The sequence below is a fragment of the Corapipo altera genome, unplaced genomic scaffold, assembly GCF_003945725.1.
Source record: "Corapipo altera isolate COAL_440 unplaced genomic scaffold, ASM394572v1 1, whole genome shotgun sequence".
Lineage (NCBI taxonomy): Eukaryota > Metazoa > Chordata > Aves > Passeriformes > Pipridae > Corapipo > Corapipo altera.
The window spans coordinates 1315536-1325120 of record NW_020884873.1 but is presented as its reverse complement, the minus strand read 5'-3'; positions in this window follow the sequence as shown (position 1 = coordinate 1325120).

The following is a 9585-nucleotide window of genomic DNA, read 5'->3' as shown; positions in this document are numbered from 1 at the left end:
AAAAAAAAGAAGCAGCAAGCAGAAGTGATTTCCCTTTCACAGAGGGTCTGGGCAGCCAAACTCCTGAAGAGCAGCTTAAGAGATCACATCCTAAATTACAGTCACTGCTACAGAATTTAGTGAACTGATAATTATGATGGCAAGTGTTTTCAGGAAGCAGTCTAAGCTTGTTAGTCTATTTTGTCAGATTCAAACCTGTATTTAAATTTTTTTATAACATATTGACTTTTCAGTGTCAGTTTTTTTCCAAGTAGTATCAAATACAGATGACTTTTCACCCTAGAATTTTTTGGTTAATTCCAGTGAAGGCAATCTCCCCCTATGAGTAATGTCCTCTCTAAAAAAAATGTAGCCACCTGATCAGTTCACAAATCCACCAGCTCTGTTTTATAGACCCCTCCTGTCCCGACTAATCTGAACTAGTTTCCTTCTCATGGGTGTATTACCAGACATGCAGACTCAGCCACCTCCCTTTGAAACCCAGCACTGTGGATACAACCATTCCATCAGTCTGGTTGATAACTTGGTTGTCAGTTTTGACTTAGAACTCTAGAGCCTCACATTTAAACTCCTTCCAAGACCTGAGATCCACTTTGCTATACATTCATGTCAAATACTTCCCAGTTATGGCAACTGTCTTTCCCTCTACCCTTGACCTTATGCAACCTTATGCAACCTTATTCCCTTTACATTCATGCAAAACACTGCTGTGAAGTCCACTGTCTCAAGTCCAGTCTTTTAGAATGGACCCATGAAATTTCTCCTACTGTGCTCTTCGGTTCCTCCTTTCCACTATGTCAGACATGAGATATTTGTTTTCCCCTATGCTATGATTTCTCTTTCACCACCAGGTCACAATGTCAGTCTTTACAAGCCACTTTTCACATTTCCAGACTACCAGTGTATACTTTCTGTCATAGCACATCACAGGTTTCAGAAGAGTTCTCTGCAAACACCCACAAAGCCACACCAATTACCTTCCTTCTTTCAAGCTCTTTCCAAGGCACCCGTAAAAACTTCTTCCTTCAACATTAAACTACCACGTGCAGATCTTTTCTCTTTGGTTTGCCCCTTCTCCTCCCTTTGCCCACCTCCACAGCTGCTCTGGGTTTGTGCAGTGCTCAGAACAAGGCAGCTGTGTCCTGTGATCACAGCTCCCACAGGCTGAAGGGATACTGAAAAAAAATATTCAACAAATATAAAATCTATATGAAAGATAAGGTAAGGGGGGAAACCTCTTCCTCACGCTGTTACAACACTTGACATTAAGACAACAAGGAAAAATGTTAACTTATGCTGTCATGCAAATGCTAGAAATTCAAAAAAATAAGAGTAATTAATCAACCTCTACACTACACCCCTCAAAGTCCTGTGTACGCCAGTCTTTTCCTGCTTTCTTCTCTGTTCCATAAGTAGCTGAGACTTGAAATGATAATGCATGTTCATCTTTTTGAGCCTTGCAGATATCTCATCACCACAGCGTTCCCCAAGTAATGAAACACAGACATTAATTCAGCATGTTACTACCTCCCCCAGTCTGTCCAGAGGCAGAAAGCAAAACTGCAGAAGTTCTGCAGCCTATATAATTTACAAGATGGTCTTAAATTAAAAAAAAAAAATAAAAAGCCTATCTTAATAACAAGTGCAAGATCTGATGTCTGAGAAATATATTCAAGTCTGCTTCAAAATGTTGGCATTTTCAAGACAAGACCATTTAAAGGGCATAACCTAATGAATCATTAGCACCAAAGCCCATCTAAATTAAAACTATAATAAGATGCTTTTAGAATCATCACCTCCCTTTTTTTTCTCTCCACCCTTGTTATTTCACTTTCAGAGAGTATCCAGAAGTACATTTACTTAAATGTGCTCTTAAAAAGGGTTCATTCTGATAGATTTGATGGACTCCATTTCTCTTCTGTCACAGGAAATAAATTGGACCTGGTGTTTTTTAAAAAGAAAATGTGTCAGATCAGGTTCTTATTCTCAATGGAAGGGGAAAGACATTTCCTCATTATCAGGGTCTGCCCTAATTTCAGATTAAGTTTTACATGATATGCATGAATTCATATATTTACATTCTTTCTACAGGTGTCTACGTATTTATTCACACATTTAAGTTTTGGGGGTTTTTATGAGAAATAATCCAAAATAGGTTCTCATCATGATTATATCCAGGTTCTATAATATCCAGTGGCATTTAGGAAATGGCCAAGGGGAGAAAAAATCAACCAAAACAACAACAAACGGAAGTCCCACAAATATAAACAACTCTCTACTAGCTGAAACTCAAATATTTGAGCTCTGGCTGGCCTCAACTCTGGTCCAGCCTGCCTCTGTGGACACAGGAAAAGCCACAGTTCTCAAATTCTTAGGGAATCACAGGGAAGAAGACTTGACCCTACAGCGAGTTTTGATCTGAAAAGGAAGAGGCATCATTTTAGACTCTGAAACCTTTCCTCAACTTTGTGTGCAACCCCTCCACAGCAAGGGACAGAAGCTGCTCTCCAGTGTCACGCAGTATAATTTAGCATGATGGAACTGCAAATTATTCTTTTCTGAATAAGCTCACACTCTAAATTCATTATATTTGGGGTTTCTCATATTCTCTTCCTCTACCACCACCCTCCCCCCTAAAAACCAGTATCTCTTTAAACTGCTTCCTAAAACACAAGTATTTCATGCTGAAGGACAAAGCCTAAGAGACAGTTCTTGGGAAGTTTACTTGTAAAATCTTGACAGCTTACCTGAATAAATTTCCTTATGTGATTCTCTGCAAATTAGTTCTCTTTAATTTAATCACCCTGTGCCTTTTTTTTTCCACACAGACAATTTGTGGGACTTTTTATATTTGAGTCACAGATGTCTGCAAAGGTGAAATAAAGCTAATCCAGGAACAGAATAAGCAGAAAAAAAAAAAAGAAAGAAGCCCTAAATGTTTGAGGTCACATATCAAACATAGATATAATTTAAAAGAACATTAAATATCTATAATGGTTGAATCGGCAAAGCAGCAATCTGAATTTCTCACCCTGCTACCAGTGCTTAAGGATGAAAACATCTGAGGTTTGGATTCAGCCTGTATTTGAGGTGGGGTGGGAAAATAAGAAAAAAAAAAAAAAGGCCAATTTAGGAGTTCCTAAGTAATTCTGGAGTTCCTAAGTCATTTAGTTGCTTCCAGAAAGCCCACCCACATGGACAAACATGAAAATGAGCACCTATAGTTTGGATGCTATGTACACCCACTTCACCAGACTGTTGTTAGTCATTTCTAGTAAAGTCTCCATTGCACGACTCAGCATATGAGCCCAAATATTATATTTTGTTCTGTTTTCATCTTTATACACATTACTGACAACTGAAAGGAGAAAGATGTGCAAGCTAAATAGAAATACTAATTAAAGGAAAATATTTTCATATTTGTTTTGATTTAAATGGTTTAAGTGGGATGAGCAGAAGCAAAAAAGCTGACTGTATGTGGGAAAGGGAAGAGACAATAAGACTTATTCATGGCAGATATATCATCTATTCATTAAACCAAAAAGTAGTGGATTATGCTTGGTAGGAAACAGTCTCACACTGGCAAAAAGAGGCGGATGGACAGCATCATATTCATATATTCTACTAATTTGTTCATTTTACTGTTGAAAAAAAAAAAGTGTCATAATGAACTCTGATCACTTGGTGATTATTTTCCACTAAGCAGTATCTCACAAATCTGACATATCTGGGGAATGTGGCATTCCACAGTGTACCACATCTCTTAGGATACAAGCTTTCCATCTTTCCAGCTGCCCTGCCAAGGGGTGGGGCTCTTAAGCACTACGAGGCTGCTGTGCCAAGGACTAGCCCTCAGAATTTGGAAGGGCTGATCAGACAGATTTCAGGCAACGCCACAAATCATTTCATATTTCCAAAAAGGTAAGAGAAATTTCATAAAACTGACCTTGCAAGCGAGATCATGAGCCTAAGGAGAGCCCAATTAAATTCAACAGATTCTCTCTGATGTGGCAGCAAAGGGGAAGAAGCACTTAAAGGAAAACTGAATCATAAAATAAAAGATAATCTGTTCACTACACACAATTACAAGGAAGAGTAAATCATTACAAAAAAGACTTAAATATGTAATCTAGTTCATTCATTTTTCTCCCAAGTATAAACAAAATGTCTTTATCCCAAAGTTTTGAGGGCTTATAACTAATTAAAAATATTCATAACAAACAAAATTACTTGCTCAGTCCAAATAACTCCCTGCCCACATAAATCAAATCAACCCAGAATCACAAAAAAAAATTCCCAGCTTGCCTCATGCTCTTCAACCCTCAGCAAAAGCTCAGCAAAAAATAGCTCTGCAGCATGTTCTGAAAGTTAAATTTGGGCTATTTTGGACCTCAGGGAGAATAAATTCTGAAATCAAAGAATCTTCATGGAAACCCCCTATCACCATTTCCTTTCTATTAAGTGAGAAGCTCGATCATTTATGCATCTCTGCAGATGATATGTATGGTAATACACAGATACCTAAAAAATACCCTGTTAAAAAGACCAGCTGAGATAATTTTCAATAACTTTCACTCAGTTTTGAACAGCAAAGAGCAGAGGTATAACATCCTACAGACAGGTAGTCACAGTGTGCAGTAGAATCAGTGTCTGAATCATTTTAAGGTGTAGGTCACAGACATTTTGCATACATCCGAGCCTCAAAGTGGAAAAGGTGCAGATAGGTCTTAGCTGTCGTCTTTTAGCTATGAAAGACTGAAGAACACCTTTTGGCTTCAGATGGGTACTGGGTCAGATTTTTTCAGTGTTCTTAGGATCCAAGGAAATTGGTACAATGTTCAAATCCCCATCCTGCGAGAAGCACATTTAATGATCTCTCCAAGGAGGAATTTTGAGAAGTCCAGATTAAAACAAGTCCAAGCCCCCTGCTTGGACCCCCCGATTCTGTGTTATTTCTCAACACACCTTCCAGGTTGAGAACTTGTTTGTTTTTTTCTCTCGGCTTACTCTCACCACTGTCACTCCTGCCTGGGCTGAATCTTCACTATTGTCTTCCACCCACTTGTTTCAAACACTCACTAAGATCATATGAAATGGGGAGAAAAACTTGTATGTTACTGGATTTTGTGCTACTTGTAGTAACTGATTTGCTTATGACAGCGAATAAAAGAGTGTGCAAAATCCAGATTAAACATACAGGTCAATCTACCTTAGATTCAACAAGTTAACCTGGCTACATATATTTTGTACCTTGGTGTGGCGTAGTTGACTAATACAAAATCCACCTTTCACAGCCAGAACATAACCTCAGGTTGCCTACCAAAGTCTAGACAATTGAAAATGTATCAGCTTTCATAAACTTCTGGAAATAATCCAATTTTGTTATTAACAAAAGTCATAAAACTAGTATCAGACTGCCAAGATGCCAAACATCAAAGTGTAAGAAAAGTGGACATTTCCTAGTGTTTTCAACTCTTTGCTCTCAAACGTTTTAGTGATGAAAAGCATGGTTTCTCTAATCATCGTCCAACATCCTGCAATAAGCAAAGTAACTTTCAGAGCTATTTACATTGAGAAAAGTAAAAAAAAAAAAAAAGAAACCTGCTTATTAGCTTAATATATACTTGTACTTGCAGTGCACCAGAGAAGAGTCAAAACCATAAAATTAGACTTCAAACTTTGCCAAGGACAGAGGGAGCTCACAGCCACAGTTCAAAATGAGAAATATTTAATTATGCAGAAACTAATTAATATTAGAATTACAGCCTTTTCCTTATGTAGGTCTTAATCCACACTTTGTCCACCTCTTACTCTGAAGCTCTTGTTCAAACAAACACCTGCAGGCTCTCCTTAAAATTTCATGTTCCAAGAAGATCTTTATACGGTGACCTTATTCTGATTATCACTCCACAGTTTTACCCGTCCCATTTGTTCCTGAGCAAAAGGCATTTAAAATTCCAGAGAAGCTTCACAAACTTCACATGTTACTGACAGTGAACTCCAGGTTTCTGAAGATCTTTATGATATATCATGCCATGGGAGCTGAAGATGTACAGCTTCAGAAGTTTGAATAGAGACAAACCCTCTGAAATTCAGTGGCAGAGGCACAGTGGAATGCCCAGTCCCACTCCTGTGCCCAGAAAAACAGACTCTGATGGCGAGCACAAAACCCAAAACCCTCTCATGTCGCTCAAAGGTGTGGACAGTAGCAGACTGGAGATTTTGCAAATATCTACATGGTTGCTAAAAGTGGCAGAGGTGGAGGTTCAGCAGAAAGACTGCTCCCCACCTTGGCTCTTTACCTAAAAGTGCATAGCCCCAGTTTTTTTGGGGTTATTTAATATTGTATGCCTAAAATTGACACATGAATTATTATCTAAGTGCCTTAGTTAGCAGACTCACTCTCAAAGAGGAAAAAAATGCTATGAATGCAGCAGATCTAAGAAGTCAAGATCACCAGTTCAGGGCTGTGAACAATGAAACAGCCACAGCACTACACACCAGTTTCTGGGTGTCTATAATTTAAAGGTACCTAATGCACTCTATTTTAAACTTCTGTTTTCAGTTGTTTCTAGTTTTGCCAGACTCTCAGAATCTGCACTGAAATTTTCTATAGCAGAAGTCTGCCTCGGGCTTCCCTTCCTCCCCTTTTGTTTTCCAAGTTTCAGCTAAAACTGCTTAGCTATTTCTGAGAACAAAGAACTGGGAGAAAAACATGTTGTTTTGTCCTTTGTTAAAAAAAGAGAAGTAAAAAATCCTCACTGCGAATCTCTGCTGTCTCCCTCTTTTGAGTGGGACGTAAAAGGTCACATAAAAAAATCACCCTCATGCTAGGGATATGAGTTCTTATATCCCTATGAAAAGCTGCCCAAATTTGGCAAAGTTAAGAGCCTCCCAGGGATTCTGGTTCATATGCATCAGTAGAGACTTCAGAGTTTAACTTTTATATTTTCCCAAGATTCAGCTGCCACTTAAACGCTCTAATCCTTTCCCTGTTCTTCCTCCTGCCGTCTGCCTGGGCTGCCCTGTGGCCATGCCCATGGCCTGAGAGCAAACTTTCGGTGTTTCTCACCTATCCCCACCCAGGCACCCCAGAAGCTCTTACAGGAGGGGCTTCAAAGCCCTTCTGTGCCCCTTAGCTCAGTGTTTCAGGGGGAGAAAATAAAATGAAATGGAGAAAAGAGCTGCGGGACATAAAAGTAAAGTAGCAAATCATCACCAAGAGACAGCTAGGTGAGCTGAGGAGGAGGGAGACCGCAGTCAGAGGAGAGGAAAAGAGCTACATAAGAGAAAAATGCAAGGAGGACAATGGTACAAGCAAAATTTAGGAGTCCCACATTGTTTCCAACAAGTGGAACTATCAGGAAAGTGGACATCACATTGCTGGCTGTGTCACTGGCAGAGGCACTAACACTGTTCTGGTCTATGGCCCAGAGACTCAAGGTTGCTTTAAACAATCTTAAAGCCCATGTGATTTACTACTTTAGATTTTTTTTTCCAAATGAGGAGCTATATTAAAAATATTTGTGAAGAAAAGCCAGGTCTACTGGTATTCCACACAGGAAATACCAGCATTATTGCATTTACATGCAACTTCAATTTACTTCCCTTATGAATACAAATCATGATACTGCTTTTAGCTTTTAATAACACAATCACCTGTCTCATTTACTGCATGAGAGAAACTACCTTGGGAAAAAAAACTTTAACTATACGGTGGAAAAGGCTAGCATTCTATAGGACCTATACTTTATACTTTACTAGAGATGTAAATCAATTAACATAAGGTATCACAGAAAGAAAAACAAGAATAGTTCTCTGGTCAAAGCATACGATTTTTATAGTTGAAAAATAAAGAGGATTCTATCTCTTTTATTCCTTTTTACACTTACCAACCCTGTGCTCTTTGTTTGTGAATTCCTGATGCAAGGCACCTGGGGTCAGGTTGGCAAAGGTGCCAAGTACTCCCACCTGAAATGAATAGGAACTGTGCTTTCAGCATACAAAGAATCGTGAGATACCAAACGTTTAAAAAAGGAATTGTGAAATATTAGCTGCCCAAAGTGGGTAGGCTTTGTTGAAAGCTGCATTGTCAGTGGTTTAGCTTTCTCTTTCTGAGGTGGGATGAATCCCTCTCCCTCACAAGAATTTTGAAGTACCGAATTGATCTTTCTTTGTGAATGACTTGCATACTTAGGTAAGCATACAGGGAGGAAAGAAACAAAACGTGGGTTTGTATTAATTCTGGAGTTTGAAGGTGCCATCTTGTATAAGGCCTAAAACTGAAGAAATTGAATGTTTCATAACTGAATGACACCTTGTTCCCTGTTTGTACTAGTGGTGTATGTTCTTACTTTAGAACTGTGCTACAGCACATTTTTACTAGGATATACATCAATCTTGTATAGAAATCCCATTTTTCTTAACTGTCAACTTGGGATTTTCTAATTCTGATCTCTTTCCTCTGCTACTCTTCATATTCTCTTACCCAAGAATCTTGTTGACTCTTCATGAAGTGTCTTAGTCCATGGGAGAAATCATGCATGGTCATGCATAGGATACTTTTCGAAGCAGTTGTCATAGAGACCCCCCCCTACAATAAGATGAAAATTAGGCATAGCTCTTTCTCTACTAGGGTACCAGGTGCCCACAAAAATGGTAATTTTCAGAAATTAATCAATAAATATAGCTAATTATTGGCAAATAGCCTCGAGCCATCCCAGTTTCTAGGCCTCTGATCTTCCTGTAACTCGTACATTAGGCAGGGTCAGGCTTGGATCAGTACTTAACTGCGAATCCCCTGGGAAAAGCTTGGGAGCTCCAGGCTGCACTAGTGGTGCCAAGACAGTCCCCTGAAAGGATATTTTATAAAAGTGACATAACCCTTATATTTGGCCCCCATTACAGCTAAGTAATCCCAGACTGTTTCCTTTCTGCAGAGGGAACAAGCGGAGGTGTGAGTTGCAGTGCTCCTACCAAGTCCTCAAGGGACTCTGCTCAGCCTCCTGCAGACGTGGTTTCTCAAACCACAACACCTTGGGCACCAAGAAGATCCTCAAACACCCCTTCTGTCTGTCAGAGTCCTAGATTTTGGCAACTTTGTTCTAGCTGGTGGCTTTTGTGTGTCTGCTAAAATTCTGAGGCTGGGCATTAGTAGCTAAATTTTCTCAGCTAAGGAGTCTGTGAAACTTGCAGATGCCAGTCTTGATCCTGCACTGAAGAGAACCTGAAATTACTGAAGAAGAGGGATTCATTGACTGCTTAGTTCAGAGCTGCGGGCTCCACTTGTTGGTAGGGTTCAGAAAGACTCGGAGAGATGCAAAAAAAAGGCAGAAATTCGCAATGTTTGTTGGGAAGGAGGCTGCTGAAGGTGAGATGTAGTTAAAGATGATGTGGACACTTGACGTATGTACCCATTACTTCAGCAATTAAAAGAAGTGAAAGTTGGAAATGGCATTCTGTAACAGTAACCCAAACCCTGGAAAAAAGTGACAAACTGACAAACTAGACACAGACCCCGTAGAGACTTACAGAGCTTTTTAACTCCACATTCTCTGTGTATTCCCATTGACCTCTAGAGCCTAG